The 15423-nt window shown below is 48.2% G+C and overlaps 1 protein-coding gene across 1 annotated transcript in view; it reads right to left on the bottom strand.

The window, feature by feature from the left end:
* The window catches only part of ZNF541 (zinc finger protein 541), a 37749-nt gene extending 30153 nt beyond the window's left edge, over nucleotides 1-7596 (bottom strand). The window contains exons 1-2 of the mRNA XM_064381114.1: nucleotides 7466-7596; nucleotides 5013-5185 (exon numbers count right to left, since the gene is read on the bottom strand). The gene's annotated coding sequence lies outside the window, so the exon portion shown is untranslated. The remainder of the gene's footprint in view (nucleotides 1-5012; nucleotides 5186-7465) is intronic.
* Between the last annotated feature and the right edge of the window lie 7827 nt (nucleotides 7597-15423).

Here is a 15423-nt window from a genome sequence, read left to right as displayed (position 1 = left end):
TTACAGGCGCATGCCACCATGCCCGGCTAATTTTTGTACTTTTTTTAGTAGAGACGGGGTTTCACCATGTTGGTCTGGCTGATCCTGACTCTTCACCTCAGGTGATCCACCTGCCTTGGCCTCCCAAAGTGCTGGGATTATAGGCGTGAGCCACCGTGCCTGGCTGTGAGCCACCGTGCCCAGCTGCAGGAAGCTTAAATGCATACTGCTAAGTGAAAGAAACCAGTATGAAAAGACTACATACTAAAAAAAAACAGAAAAAGAAAAGAAAAGAAAGAAAAAAACACCACATACTGTGAAATTCCAACTACATAACATTCTAGAAAAGACAAACTATAGAGACAGTAGAAAGATCAGCAGCTGTGGGCTTAGGCGGTGAGGAGTGAAACTATTTTGCATGATAATCTAATGGTATATACAAGACATTATACCATAGTCAAAACCCACAGAACTATACAACACAGAGAGTGAGCTCTGGCTGGGTGTGGTGGCTCATGCCCGTAATCCCAACACACTTTGGCCCGGGAATTTGACACCAGCCTGGGTAACAAAGTCAGACCCTGTCTCTACGACAAAAATTCTTTTTAATATTAGCCAGGCATGGTGGCATGCACTTGTGGTTTCAGCTACTTGAGGGGCTGAGGTGGGTGGATCGCTTGAGCCCAAGAGTTGGAGGCTGCAGTGAGCTATGATTGTGCCACTGCACTCCAGCCTGGGGAACAGAGTGAGACTCCGTCTCAAAATAATTAATTAATTATTAAAACCAGAAAATAAAAGAATAAAACGCAAACAAATAAAATAAGAGCTTCCACACATTCCTGGGAATTTAGGCAGCATCTCAGGGTGGGCACACGCTGGGACAGACCGGAGGAGGCTTCCAAGCTCTGACCTCTGGCTGACCTTTGCTCTGAGCAGGCAGAGAGTGAAAGCGAAGGTAGAGCTGTTAACTGCCTGCCTGAGTGTGGAAGGAGTGCCCAGCTGCAACTACTGGGAGTTTTTGTTTTCTAGGTTTTGTTTGTTTGTTTCTTGTTTTTTCTCCAGGAGTTTAAGAAGATTTCTGCTAAGTCACTAGCTGATCACTAAACTAATAGAACAGTCTACTGACCACACCCCACAAAGAACACAGTGTTTACAAAAATAACTTAGAAAAGCCACTAAACAAACAGTTACAACCCACAATCAGCAGCAGCAACCAAGCCTGAGGGCAGGGAAGAAGGGAAGAGTCCCATTCCCAGAGTTACCAGACTGTACTATGCAAAATGTCCGGTTTACAGGATGGGCATGGTGGCTCACGCCTGTAATCTCAGCACTTTGGGAGGCCGAGGCGGGAAGATCATCTGAGGTCAGGAGTTCAAGAACAGCCTGGACAACATGGCAAAACCCCATCTCTACTAAAAATACAAAAACTTAGCTGGATGTGGTGGTGGGTGCCTGCAATCCCAGCTACTTGAGAGGCTGAGGCAGGAGAATCACTTGAACCCAAGAAGCAGAGGCTGCAGTGAGCCGAGATTACGCCACTGCACTCCAGTCTGGGCGACAGAGTGAGACTGACTCTCCAAAAAAACCAAAAACAGGCCAGGCGCAGTGGCTCTCACCTGTAATTCCTGCATTTTGGGAGGTCCAGGAGGGTAAATCACTTGAGGTCAGGAGTTCAAGACCAGCCTGGCCAACATGGTAAAACACAGTCTCTACTAAAAATACAAAAATTAGCTGGGTGTGGTGGCATGCACCTGTAATCCCAGCTACTTGGGAGGCTGAGACAGGAGAATCACTTGAACCCGGGAGGCTAAGGATGCAGTGAGTTGAGATTGCACCACTACACTCTAGCCTTGGTGGGTGAATTGCTTGAGCCCAAGAGTTGGAGGCTCCTGAGGTCAGGAGTTCAAGACCATCTTGACCAACATGGTGATACCTGGTCTCTACTAAAATACAAAATTAGCTGGGTATGATGGCAGGCACCTGTATCCCAGCTACTTGGAGGCTGACGCAGGAGAATCGCTTGAACCCAGTGGGTGGAGGCTGCAGTGAGCTGAGATCACGCCACTGTACTCCAGCCTGGGCAACAGAGTGAGATTCCTTTAAATAAAAAAAAAAAGAAATGCTTCATGAGTCACTGATAACAAATCTAGTAGTGCATACTGGAATAACGGGAGTTTGGGACTAGATTTCTAGGCCACCTTTTTTTGCTTTCTAAGAACTTTTCATGTAGCTACGTATGAGAACCGCTGCACCTGTGGCGTCTGCATTGCATGTTATGTATCTACCTGCCTGTCTGCGTGTACGCAGCCTACTGAGGCAGCACAAAGTTACAGTCAGATACAGGTCTGTAAGCCCATATGACAACTCCGGGACCCAACTGAGTTTCAGAATTTGTGGGGGTTTTAGAAGGGTAAATCAATGCATACACTGTATTTTAAGTAACCGCCAGTGGGGTTCGGGGCAGTGCCTGCTAACCAATTCATGATTTCTGCATCATCACCTCTGTCCACTCAGCGCACATGAAATAAAGGCCGTGAAAAGCAACGTGTAGGGCTAGGTGTGGCCACCAGAGGAGATTTGAGACGACTCCAGATTCTCAGAGTTTTTGGGGTTTCCAAAAAATCAGAGAGAGGACTGTGGATCTGTAAGCCAGATTCCAATTCCACCAATTCCACAGTTTCTGCTACAGTGCTGCCATAAACTGTTTTCAGTACTCCATGGGGAGAAAAACCCATCTCTTCCTGCATCTTCGCATAAGAAAAACAAGTGAATAAAAATCATATATATATATAGAGAGAGAGAGAGAGAGAGAGAGACAGAGTCTCACTCTGTCCCCCACGCTGGAGTGCAGTGGCATGATCTCGGCTCACTGCAACCTCTGCCTCCTGGGTTCAAGCCATTCTCCTGTCTCAGCCTCCGCCGAGTAGCTGGGATTACAGGCGCCCGCCACCACACCTGGCTAATTTTGTATTTTTAGTAGAGACGAGGTTTCACCATGTTGGTCAGGCTGGTCTTGAATTCCTGACCTCAGGTGATCCACCCACCCCAACGTCCCAAAGTCCTGGGATTACAGGCATGAGCCACGGCACTCAGCCTAAAAATCGTATTTATTAAGTAATTTCTCCACATCAGGTATCATACCAAGTGCTTTATATGCATTAACTTATTTCTCACAAAAACCTAGATTCTAGTATTACTTCTCTTTTCAGATAAGGAAAGAGAGACTAATTTGTCCAAAGTCAAAACCTAACAGCCAGATCTTAAAGCCAGATATTTTGACATTAGCACTAATGGTCTTGCCCACTACAGAGTACTGGTTCCCTATAAACTAAACTGTATACTGCACTGCTCCAATTAAACTACAAAACACATGAGGTGCTGGAGAGGAGGGAAGAATGTCTCTGGATTCTGCAAGGCCAAATCGCCTGGTTTCGAATATACTCCCACAGTCCATAGAACAAGCTGGTTGGGTTACAACCTTAGACAGGTGAGCCAAAAGTCCAAAGGCCATGCTTTGATATTGACATCCTTCTCCAGGCAGTAAAGCAAAACCCTCTCTGCTGATATTGATATTGAACTTGCTCTCGTTCTGTCAACAAATGAATTCAATTCAACAAGAGTTTTAGCACCTCCTAGGTAGAAAATTCCCTACTAGTCCCCGTGAGGCAGAGTTTATGGTCCCCTGCAACCCGGCAGACATTCCCAAGGACCCAAATACTCTTTCCAAGAATTTTCTCATTTTGTGTTTTCATTTAAATGGTCAACATCAGGCGGGCGTGGTGGCTGACGCCTGTAATCCCAGCGATTTGGGAGGCAGAGGTGGGCGGATCACAAGATCAGGAGATAAAGAACATCCCTGCCAACATGGTGAAACCCCATCTCTACTAAAAGTACAAAAAACTTAGCTGGGTGTGGTGGCGCGCCTGTAATCCCAGCTACTCGGGAGGCTGAGGCAGGAGAACTGCTTGAACCCAGGAGGCAGAGATTGCAGTGAATCGAGATCGCGCCACTGCACTACAGCCTTGGCGACAGTGCGAGACTCCATCTCAAAAAAAAAAAATTGCTCAACATCACTAATGATCAAGGAAATACAAACCAAAACCACAATGGGATACCACCTTACTCCTGCAAGAATGTTCATAATCGGCCAGGCACGGTGGCTCATGCCTATAATCCCAGCACTTTGGGAGGCTGAGGCGGGCGCACCATGAGTTCAGGAGATCGAGACCATCCTGGCCAACATGGTAAAACCCCATCTCTACTAAAAATACAAAAAATTAGCTAAGCATGGTGGCATGTGCCTATAGTCCCAGCTACTCGGGAGGCTGAGGCAGGAGAATAGCCTGAACCTGGGAGGCAGAGGTTGCAGTGAGCTGAGATCGCACCATTGCACTCCAGCCTGGCAACAGAAAGAGAATCCGTTTCCAAAAAAAAAAAAAAAAAGAATAGCCATAATAAAAAAAATCAAATAATAATAGATGTTGGCATGGATGTGGTGAACAGGAAACCTTTCTACACTGCTGCTGGGAATGTAAACTAGTACAACCACTGTGGAAAACAGTGTGGAGAGTCCTACAAGCACTAAAAGTGGCACTACCATTTGATCCAGCAATCCCACTACTGGGTGTCAACCCAGAGGAAAAGAAGTCATTATTTAAAAAAGATAATTGTACATGCATGTTTAAAGCAGCACAATTTGCAATTGCAAAAATATGGAACCAGCCCAAATGCCCACGCACCAATCAATCAATAAGTAGATAAATATATAAGATGGAATACTACTCAGCAATAAAAAGGAACAAAATAATGGCATTCACAGCAACCTGAATTGAACTGGAGACTATTATTCTATGTGAAGTAACTCGGGAATGGAAAAACCAAACATCTTATGTTCTCACTTATAAGTGGGATGCCAGACTAAGCACCCACCACCACACCCAGCTAATTTTTGTATTTTTAATAGAGACAGGGTTTCACCATGTTGGCTAGGTTAGTCTTGAACTTACCTCCGATGATCTGCCCTAACTCCTTACCTCAAATGATTCGCCCACTTTGGCTTCCCAAAGTGCTGGGATTACAGGTATGAGCCACCAGCCCTGGCCAGTTAAATTTAAACAGGTACAAGTGACTAATGGCTATCACATCAGACACTGTAAATCTAGAGATTTCTCATTCAAGTTAGGCTTTCCAACTTCTGTTTAAAAATCTGAAAGAAAAAAATCAGAAGATCTGTCAATGCTGAGTCCACAGTCCTGCAAGGTAACAATTGGCTGGAGCTGAGAAGCTGCAGCTTTTAAACAGGGCATGCAACTCTCCAGTTTGCCACAGACCCCACCACTCCCTATTCTCTTACACTCTCACTAATTTCTATGCCCTGCCAGGTCTCTGGAGGCATCTGAGTTTATGACCCTCCAAACTCAGGCCTAAATGTCACCTCCGCTATAGAGAACACTCCCAACATAACAAAGTCAGAGATGATTTCTCCCTCCTCTGAACCCTGATAAGCACTTGTGTAACAATCCACTTAGCATGTATCCTAAATGATCTAGGAAGTTAATTATCTTTAGTTTTCCTATTTCCCCCAGGCTCTGAGCTCTAGGATTGCTGGGACTCTGCCTTAGGTGTCTAAACCTCTCACAGTATCTTGCCTAGCACAGAACTTTGATCACAGAAGGCTCTCAGCATCCTTTTCATTCATAAGTGACAGAGTTTTATTGTGCCACCTCTCTTCCTCTTTGAAAAGCTCCAACCACTGTTCTGCCGCCATTCCCCCCACCTCCTGAGCACCACCTTCTCCCTTCTCTCTCTGCATCCACGTCACCAGGGAGAGGTTCATACAGTCTGAGTAACAGCAGGTGCTTCGGAGTTGAGAGGAGAGACGCAGCTTTCACCCTAGCTATACAATTTTCTTTATTTTATTTAATTTTTTGAGACAGGGTCTCACTCTGTTGCCCAGGAGTGGAGTGGCATGATCTCTGTTCGCTGAACTTCTGCCTCTCAGGTTCAAGCGATTCTCCCAGCTCAGCCACCTGTGTAGCTGAGCTTACAGGCATGTGCCACCACACACGGCTAATTTTTTTATTTCCAGTAGAGACAGGGATTCGCCATGTTGGCCAGGTTGACCTCAAACTCCTGCCTTCAAGCAATCCACCGGCCTCAGCCTCCCAAAGTGCTGGTATTACAAGCACAAGCCACTGTGCCTGGCCTACAATTTCCTTATTTTCCCACTCCAAATATACATGTTAACATATATATATGTATATATGTGTGTGTGTGTATATACGTACATATTTTTTATCCCCTCCGAGTCGGAGTCTCGCTCTGTCACTGAGGCCGGAGTGCAATGGTGTGATCATGGCTCACTGCAGCCTCAACCTCCCAACATCAAGCAATCCTGCTTCAGCCTCCTGAGTATCTGGGACCACAGGTGTGCACCACCACACCTGGCTGATTTTTAATTTTTTTGTAGAGATGGGTGGCGGGGGACGGGTCTCACTCTGTGGCCCAGGCTGGTCTTGAACTCCTGGACTCAAGCAATCTTCCTACCTAGGCCTCGGAAAGTGCTGGGATTACAGGCAAGAACCTTCTCCTCTCCTCTCCTCTCCTCACTCTCCCCTCCCCTCCACTCCCCTCCCCTCTCCTCTCCTTTCTTCTTGATATAGGATCTCACTTTGTCTTAAATTATCAAATGTGTTGCTAGTATTTAAAAACCAGAAGGTTTTACCTATGGATAGTTTTCTGGCCTCTTCTCAAAGGAATTACAAGTTCTGGCAACACTGGCCTGGCATTTCTACTGGCTGGCAACACTTAGATGGGACATACAATCTTTGGTTCACCACAATTCTTACTTCTTCCCTTTACTTGTGCCTTACCTGTAAGTATCTGAGTTGCTACCCTGAGCTAGGGAAGGAAGAACTTTTTTTTGCAATAAACATCAATAAAGAAACACACATCAAGCTGGGTGTAGTGGCTCATGTCTGTAATCCCAGCACTTTGGGAGGCCGAGGTGGGCCTGAGGGAGTTTGCGACCAGCCTGACCAACATGGAGAAATCCCATCTCTACTAAAAATACAAAATTAGCCAGGCGTGGTGGTGCATGCCTGTAATCCCAGCTACTCAGGAGGCTGAAGCAGAAGAACCACTTGATCCCGTGAGGCGGAGGCTGCGGTGAGCCAAGACTGTGCCATTGCACTCCAGCCTGGGCAACAAGAGCGAAAGCTCCGTCAAAGCAAAAAGAAAGAAAGGAAGGAAGGAAGGAGAGAAAGAAAGAAACAAAACACACATCAATCTATGTCTTTACTCCTCGTAACAGGTCAACATGCACAATAAATAGCCCTTTTCCCTACCCGACTTCTCCAAAGCAGTAACTTGTATGGTCTCGCTATTAGTACAGACTTTGGGATTGCTTAGTAACCCTCTTGAGAAAGGACAAGATCTATCCAACAAAGCAGGTGTCTTTGGTTAGGTGCAAAGGAAGGAAACTCACCAGAAGAGCAAGTGAGTGAATCTCCAGGGAACTGGAGGACCTAGTTTAGGCCCCACAGGGAGGTGGTTCAGGTGACAATCAGACCATTGGATATGTCCTCCCGGAACGCTGGGTAGTACATACAGGACCCAATTTCTTTTGCCCTGAAAGCAGGTGCTGGAAAGGAAGAAGGAGTCAGGACTTGAGTCCCAAAAGAAACAAGAACACAGATGTGAAATTGGGGGAGAGCAACAATTTTTGGAAGAAGACAGACAGCAATATTAACAGGGGAGAGCTGAGTGGGTAGAAAAGGTTTTTTTGGTAAGAGGAAATAATTGTTCCTTCTTTCCTTATTTTTCCCTCGGGAAGAGACCTAGGGAGTTTTTCTGGGGGAAGCTTAATTAGGGCAGGAATGGTGATAAAAGAAGGGTATTTGCTGGAAAGTTGGGGGAAGGGGAGGAGGACTGGAAAAATAAATATTAATACTAAACAAGAGAGAAACTAGAAGGAATTAGTTGGTTTGTTCTAAGTGGAAAGATATTCCAAAAAGGGGGACGCTAGGTGTGAAGAAAAAAAAGTTTGCGGGAAAGTGATCCCGAACGGATAAAAAAAAAACTGGATTAATTTTTTTTTTACTTTTTTTGCGCCAAAGGAAGTTTCTTAAAGGAGGGGGAGGGGCATGTCAAGGAAGAGAGGAGAGATTTGGAGTTTTGCTGGAAGATCCTAAAAAGAGACAAAGTTAGGTGTCCCAAAATGGGACTATGGAGGAGGAAGCCGGATTTTGAGCAGAAGCGGCCTGGAAGGGGCCAGCGAATGCAAGGCCGAGATGCAGAAGGTGCGGAGGTCGGGTAGGGCCGGCGGCGCGAGCTGGGCGGGGCTGCGAGGGGGCAGTTGAGGCCTGGGGGGGACGGAGTGGGAAGGAAAAGTGGGTGCAGGGGCCAGGGGCTTCTGAGAAGGTCTTCTCCAAGGGGGAAGGGACTGCGGGGTGCAGCGGGGCCCGGAGCTGTTGGGGTGCAGAGTGCGTGCGTGACGCAGGGCGAGGGGCCCCCGCCGCGCCTGTTGCGTCCCTCAAAAGGGAGATGGGGCCCCCTAGAAAAGAAATCAAGAAACGAATGAGATTGTAAAAAAAAAAGGGGGGAAGGGTTGAAAAAAGAGAAAGAATGGGAATGGGGGATAGGGAGGAAAGCGAGGGGCAGGGGCAGCACGAACCGGGTTTTACCCGCCCCGGGGGCTCGCGCGCCGGACCTCGCGCCTCGCGCCTCGCGGGGCTCCCAGCGGCCTCCTGCCTTCCCCGCGCCGCCTGCCCGGCGCGCACGCGCAGCCCGGCCCACCCTCGGAGCTCCTCGCTCACGCGCGGCGCGGGCGTGCGTACGTGACCGCGGGCTGCCTGGCGCCTCCTAGAGCGGACTCGCGCCCGCCGCGCGACGCCCGGGTTCCCGGCGCGTGCCGCCCAGACGCGCGCTCTCGATGGCTCCTCCGGGGGGCGGGGCCAATGAGGGGGGTGGGGCTTGCCGCGGGAGGGAAAGGAGGCGGTTGGTCGCCATTTTGGGAGGAGTGCGGTTGAGGGCGGAGAGTGGGAAGAGGGAGCAAGGGAGGGGTGGCGGGGGGGGAGGGGCCGGTCCCCCGGGACCCGCACCCCAAGGTCGAGAGTCCGGTGAGGCTTCGCTCCGGCCATTGTTCCTGGCGGGCGGCGTTAGAACGCGGTGGCGTCCGCGGGGCGGGTGCCCCCATCCCCCGGAGGGCTTCTCTGAGCAGCGTCCTGGTGCTTGGGAGGCCGCACCGTCTGTTTCCGGGAGTCTGTCGCGAGCGCTGGAGTCTCTGGGGGCCTCTTCTGCCCCCGGGTGGGTGGGGGAGATGTGGGGCGAGCTGCTCCTCCCTTTCTTTTTTAAATTTTATTTGCAGAGACAGGGTCTCTCCCTGTCCCCCTGGCTGCCATCACGGCTCGCCGCACCCTCCCCTTCCCGGGGCTCAAGCGATCCTCCTGCCTCAGTCTCCTGAGTAGCAGGAACCACAGGCGGGCGCCGCCACACCCAGCTAATTTTTACATTGTTTTGTAAAGATAGGGCTCCAGCGATCCTCCTGCCCCTGTCTCCCAAAACATTGGGATTACAGGTGACAGCCACCACGTCCGGCCTGTTCCTCCCTTCTTTGGGGAAAGGCTGAGGCATCTGGGGCCCCTGTGTTTGGAAGGGCGGTGAGCCCCGGTGCTGACTGGCCAAAAAGTGTCTTCCTTTTCTTTTCTTTCTTTCTTTTTTTTTTTTTAGACAGGGTCTTGTTCTGTCGCCCAGGCTGGAGCGCAATGGCGCGATCCCGGCTCACTGCAACCTCCGCCTCCCGGGTTCAAACGATTCTCCTGCCTCAGCCTCCTGAGTAGCTGGGATTACAGGCACGCGCCACCACGCCCGGCTAATTTTTTGTATTTTTAGTAGAGACAGGGTTTCGCCATGTTGGCCAAGATGGTCTTGAATTCCTGACCTCAGGTGATCTGCCAGCTTCGGCCTCCCAAAGTGCTGGGATTACAGCGTGAACCACCGTGCCAGGCCTGGCCAAGGAGCTTGAACTATCTTACAACTGAGGCAGAGAATTCATTCCTTAGAAACAGAGTGCTGACGGGTCGCGGTGGCTCACGGTGGCTCACGGTGGCTCACCACTGCACTCTGCGACTCCATCAAAAGGAAAAAAAAAACGGAGTGCTGAAGATCTGTGGAGAATGAGAGCAGGTTCGTGGTTGCCTGGGGTGGAAAAGGGGCATGGCAGATCTTATCTGGGTGATGGAAATATTTTTAAACTGGGTTATGGGTCAGGCATGGTGGCTCACACCTGAATCCCAGCTCTTTGGGAGGCCAAGGTAGGAGGATCCCTTGAGCCCAGGAGTTTGAGACCAACCTGGGTAACCTAGTGAGACCCCCATGTCTTAAAAAAAAAAAAAATTAACTAGAGATGGCGGCATTCGCCTGAAGTCCCAGCTACTTGGAAGGCTGAGGCAGGAGGATCGATTGAGCCCAGGAGTCCAAGGCTGCAGTGAGCTGTATGATCAGGCCACTGCACCCCAGCCTGGGGGACAGAGCGAGACTCTGGTGGCGGGGAAGAAAGGGTTATGGTGACGGTTGCACAACTCAATAAATTTCTAAAAATCATTAAGTATACACTTAAGTGAGTGACTTTTATGTAAATTATACCTCAAAGTTTTAAAAAATTGATTATTAGGGGAGGAAACAGGAAAGAAGAGGGATTAGCATCTTGCTTTAGGATCCCCTCATTTAGCAAGCTTTTCTCTGTTCTAGGTACTCAGATTCAGTCAGATGCAGTGTCTGGGTCAAACAGACACCCCTCCCCTCCTGGAGTGTATGTTTTAGAGCAGTGCTGTTCAGTAGAAATAAAATGCAACCTACGAGCACCAGCCACATATGCAATTTTACATTTTCTAGTAGCCATGTTTAAAAAAAACAAACAACTTTGGGAGGCCGAGGCGGGTGGATCACGAGGTCAAGAGATCGAGACCATCCTGGTCAACAAGGTGAAACCCCGTCTCTACTAAAAATACAAAAAATTAGCTGGGCACGGTGGCGCATGCCTGTAATCCCAGCTATTCAGGAGGCTGAGGCAGGAGAATTGCTTGAACCCAGGAGGCGGAGGTTACGGTGAGCCGAGATCGCGCCATTGCACTCCAGCCTGGGTAACAAGAGCGAAACTCCGTCTCCAAAAAAAGAAAAAAAAAAAAACCAAAATGTAACGAAAGCAGGTGTGGCTGGCACTTGTAGTCCAGCTACTTGTGAGGCTGAGGTAGGAGGATCACCTGAACCCAAGAGTTGGAGACTGCAGTGAGCTATGGCCCAGCCTGGGCAACATAGTGGGACCTACTCTCTTAAAAAAGGTCGGGGTGGGGAGGGTCGGGACCGGCACAGTGGTTCACACCCGTAATCTCAACACTTTGAGAGGCTGAGGCAGGAGGATTGCTTGAGTTCAGGAGGTCAAGACCAACCTGGGCAAGACACCCAGACCTAAAAATCAAATAATAATATCAAATAAAGAAAATCGAATAACAAAATCAAATAAAAGTGAAAGAAAGAAACACAGGTGAAATTGATTTGGTAATATTTAATCCCAAATATTTCAACAGGTTATCAATATAAACACTTTTTAAAAGATAACAGGCCGGGTGCGGTGGCTCACGCCTGTAATCCCAGCACTTTAGGAGGCTGAGACGGGTGGATCACGAGGTCAGGTGTTCAAGACCAGCCTGACCAACATGCCGAAACCCCGTCTCTACTGAAAATACAAAAATTAGCTGGGCGTGGTGGTGCGCACCTGTAATCCCAGCTACTCGGGAGGCTGAGGCAGAAGAATCGCTTGAACCTGGGAGGTGGAGGTTACAGTGAGCCAAGATTGTGCCACTGCACTCCAGCCTGGGTGACAGAGCAAGACTCCATCTCAAAAAAAAAAAAAAGATAATTTATACTTTTGAGGCGCTCTTTAAAACCCAATGTATACAGTATTTTACATTCACAGGACATTTCAATTCAGACCAGCCACATTTCCAGGGCTCCGTGGGCACTTGTAGCTAGTGGCTCTGGTCCTGGACAGTGTACCTCCACAGGGGGACAAGCAAATGCATTTACTTTTGTTGTTGTATTTTTCTGAGACAGAGTCTTGCTCTGTCGCCTAGGCTGAAGTGTTGCAGTCATGGCTTGCTGCAGCCTTGACTTCCTGGGCCCAAACTATTATCCCACCTCAGCCTCCTGAGTAGCTGATACTACAGGCACGTGCCACCACGCCCGGCTAATTTTTTGTATTTTTAGTAGAGACAGGGTTTCGCCATGTTGGCCAGGCTGGTGTCAAACTCCTGGGCTCAAGCAGTCTTTCTGCCTTGGCCTCCCAGTGTGCTGGGATTACAGGAGTGAGTCACCGTGCCTGGCTGCAAATACATTTATAATGCAGTATGTTATACCTGGAAGAAAAACAAAGGAAAGAAGATAGGGTCAGAGGGTATTGTTTTACACAGGTTGGTAAAGGCTTCTCTGGCGAGATTGCATTGAACAGAAATCTGAAGGAAATAACGAAGGGCCTATGAAACTGAAGGAAGAGGAGAGGGAACAGAAAGTGCAAAGGCACTGAGGCAGGAAGATGTGGGACCCTTTTGAAAGGCAGCAGAGAGGCCTGGCATGGTGGCTTATGCTTGTGATCCCAACACTTTAGGAGGCCAAGGTGGGTGGATCACTTGGGCCCAGAAGTTCAAGACTAGCCTGGCCAACATGGTGAAACCCCATCTCTACTAAAAATACAAAAAATTAGCCGGGCATGGTGGTGCACACCTATAGTCCCAGCTACTCGTGAAGCTGAGGTAGGAGAATCACTTGAACCCAGGAGGTAGAGGTTGCAATGAGCAGAGATCGCACCATTGCGCTTTGTCCTTGGTGACAGAGTGAGACTCTGTCTCAAAAAAAAGAAGAGAGACCAGTGTGGTTAGAATCAGGAGAGTAAAGAAACTAGGGGCAGACGGTGTAGGGTCTTACAGGTCATGCTAAGGCAAGAATGAAACATCTAGAAACAGTTTCAGAGGGATTCTTCCTTTATTTAGCGCACATTTGGTTGTCGTTGTTGTTTTGTTTTGTTTCTTTTATTTTCTTTCTTTTTTTTTTGAGACAGAGTCTCACTCTGTCGCCCAGGCTGGAGTGCAGTGGTGAGATCTTGGCTCAATGCAACCTCCGCCTCCTGTGTTCAAGCGATTCTCCTGCCTCAGCCTCCCGAGTAGCTGGGATTACAGGGACACACCACCATGCCTGGCTAATTTTTTGTATTTTTAGTAGAGATGAGGTTTCACTGTGTTAGCCAGGATGGTCTCGATCACCTGATCTCGTGATCTGCCCGCCTTGGCCTCCCAAAATGCCAATATTACAGGAGTGAGCCACCTCGCCCAGCCTTCTTTTCTTTTCTTTTTTTTCGTTTACTTAGCACACATTAAAAAAAAAATACTTTGTTTCAGTCATGTAATTTGTCTTCTTGATGGAGGAAATAAGGACCCTAGCCACTGGACAGATAAGAACTTAGTTTAAAAACAGGATTTAAGTTCCTGAAATAAAGTAGGATCTTCTGTTATTGATAAACATGGAACACTTTATGGACAAAGAAGATAAATGAACACATAAAAAATTACCATTGGTCAGGTGCGCCTGTAATCCCAGCACTTTGGGAGGCCGAGGCAGGTGGATCACTTGAGATCAGGAGTTCAAGACCAACCTAGCCAACCTGGAGAAACCCCATCTCCACTAAAAATACAAAAATTAGCCAGGTGTGGTGGTGCACGCCTTTAATCCCAGCTACGCAGGAAGTTGAGACAGGAGAATTGCTTAAGTCTGGGAGGTTGAGTCTGCGGTAAACTGAGATTGCACCACTGCACTCCAGCCTAAGCGACAGAGAGAGACTCTATCTCAAAAAAGATATCTATATAGCACTTAGAATTTATTTAAAAGGCCTACAAATGAAGGTGACAACCCAGTAATGAAAAGAGTATAAGATTTGAAGAGGTGCTTCATACGAAAGGAAACATTACTTGGGGACTAACCACAATAACAAGGGAATGCAAATTAACCAAAGACACCGTGGCACACCCACCAATCTGGCCAATTTTTAAATTTTTTTTTCTGTTTGCTGAAGCAAGAGGACCTCATACAGTACTAGTAATGGGTAATATTGGTACAACTGGCTGGGTGCAGTGGTAGGCACCTGTAATCCCAGCACTTTGGGAGGCCAAGGCAAGCAGATCACCTGAGGCCAGGAGTTTGAGACCAGCCTGGCGAACATGGAGAAACCCCGTCTCTACTAAATTACAAAAAATTAGCCAGGCATGATGGTAGACGCCAGTAATCCCAGCTACTCAGAGGGCTGAGGCAGAAGAATCGCTTGAACCCGAGGGGTGGAGATTGCGGTGAGCCGACATCGCGCCACTACACTCCAGCCTGGGCAACAGAGCGAGACTCCATCTCAAAAAAAAAAAAAAAGAAAAGGACATTAGTGAAAAAACTAGTGAAATCTCAACAAAGGCCAGACCAGGCATCTATAATCCCAGAACTTTGCTTTGGGAAGCCAAGGCAGGAGGATCACTTGAGCTCGGGAGTTCAAGACGAGCCTAGGCAATTTGGTGAGATCCTGTCTCTACAAAAAATTTTTAAAAGTTACCCAAGCATAGTGGCACATGCTTGTGGTCCCAGCTACTCCAGAGGCTGAGGTGGGAGGATTGCTTTAGCTCAGGACTTTGCGCCTGCTGTGAGCCAAGTTTGTACCACTGCATTCCCATCTGGGCAACAGAGCATGACTATCACATGAAAAAGAAAAAGAGGCCGGGCACGGTGGCTCACACCTACAATCTCAGCACTTTGGGAGCCTGAGGTGGGCAGATCACAAGGTCAGGAGTTCAAGACCAGCTTGGGCAACATGGCAAAAGCCCCATCTCTACTAAAAATACAAAAGCTAGCTGGGCATGGTGGTGCACGACTGTAATCCCAGCTACTGGGGAAGCTGAGGCAGGAGAATTGCTTGAACCCAGGAGGCGGAGGTTGCCTAGATGACAGAGTAAGACCTTGTCTCAAAAAACAAAAAAAAAAGAAAAAGAAAAAGAAATTCCAAACAAAGATTGGAATTTAGTTAATAGCAATGTATCCACTTTTTTTGTTTCTTTTTTTTTTTCTTTTTTTGTGTGTGTGTGTTTTTGTTTCTTTTTTTTTTGAGACAGAGTCTTGCTCTGTCTCCCAGGCTGGAGTGCAGTGGCATGATCCCAACTCACTGCAACCTCCGCCTCCCGGGTGTGAGCGAGTTTTCTGCCTCAGCCTCCCAAGTAGCTGGGATTACAGGTGCCTGTCACCACACTTGGCTAATTTTTGTGCTTTTAGTAGAGATGGGGTTTCACCACATTGATCAGGGTGGTCTAGAACTCATCCTGATCTCAGGTGATCCATCCACCTCAGCCTCCCAAAGTGCTGGAA

The sequence above is a fragment of the Aotus nancymaae genome, unplaced genomic scaffold (assembly GCF_030222135.1).
Source record: "Aotus nancymaae isolate 86718 unplaced genomic scaffold, 86718_ANA_hifiasm-v0.15.2.pri h1tg000028l, whole genome shotgun sequence".
NCBI lineage: Eukaryota > Metazoa > Chordata > Mammalia > Primates > Aotidae > Aotus > Aotus nancymaae.
Note: the sequence above shows the minus strand (reverse complement) of the source record. Positions and strands in the feature narration are given on the sequence as shown.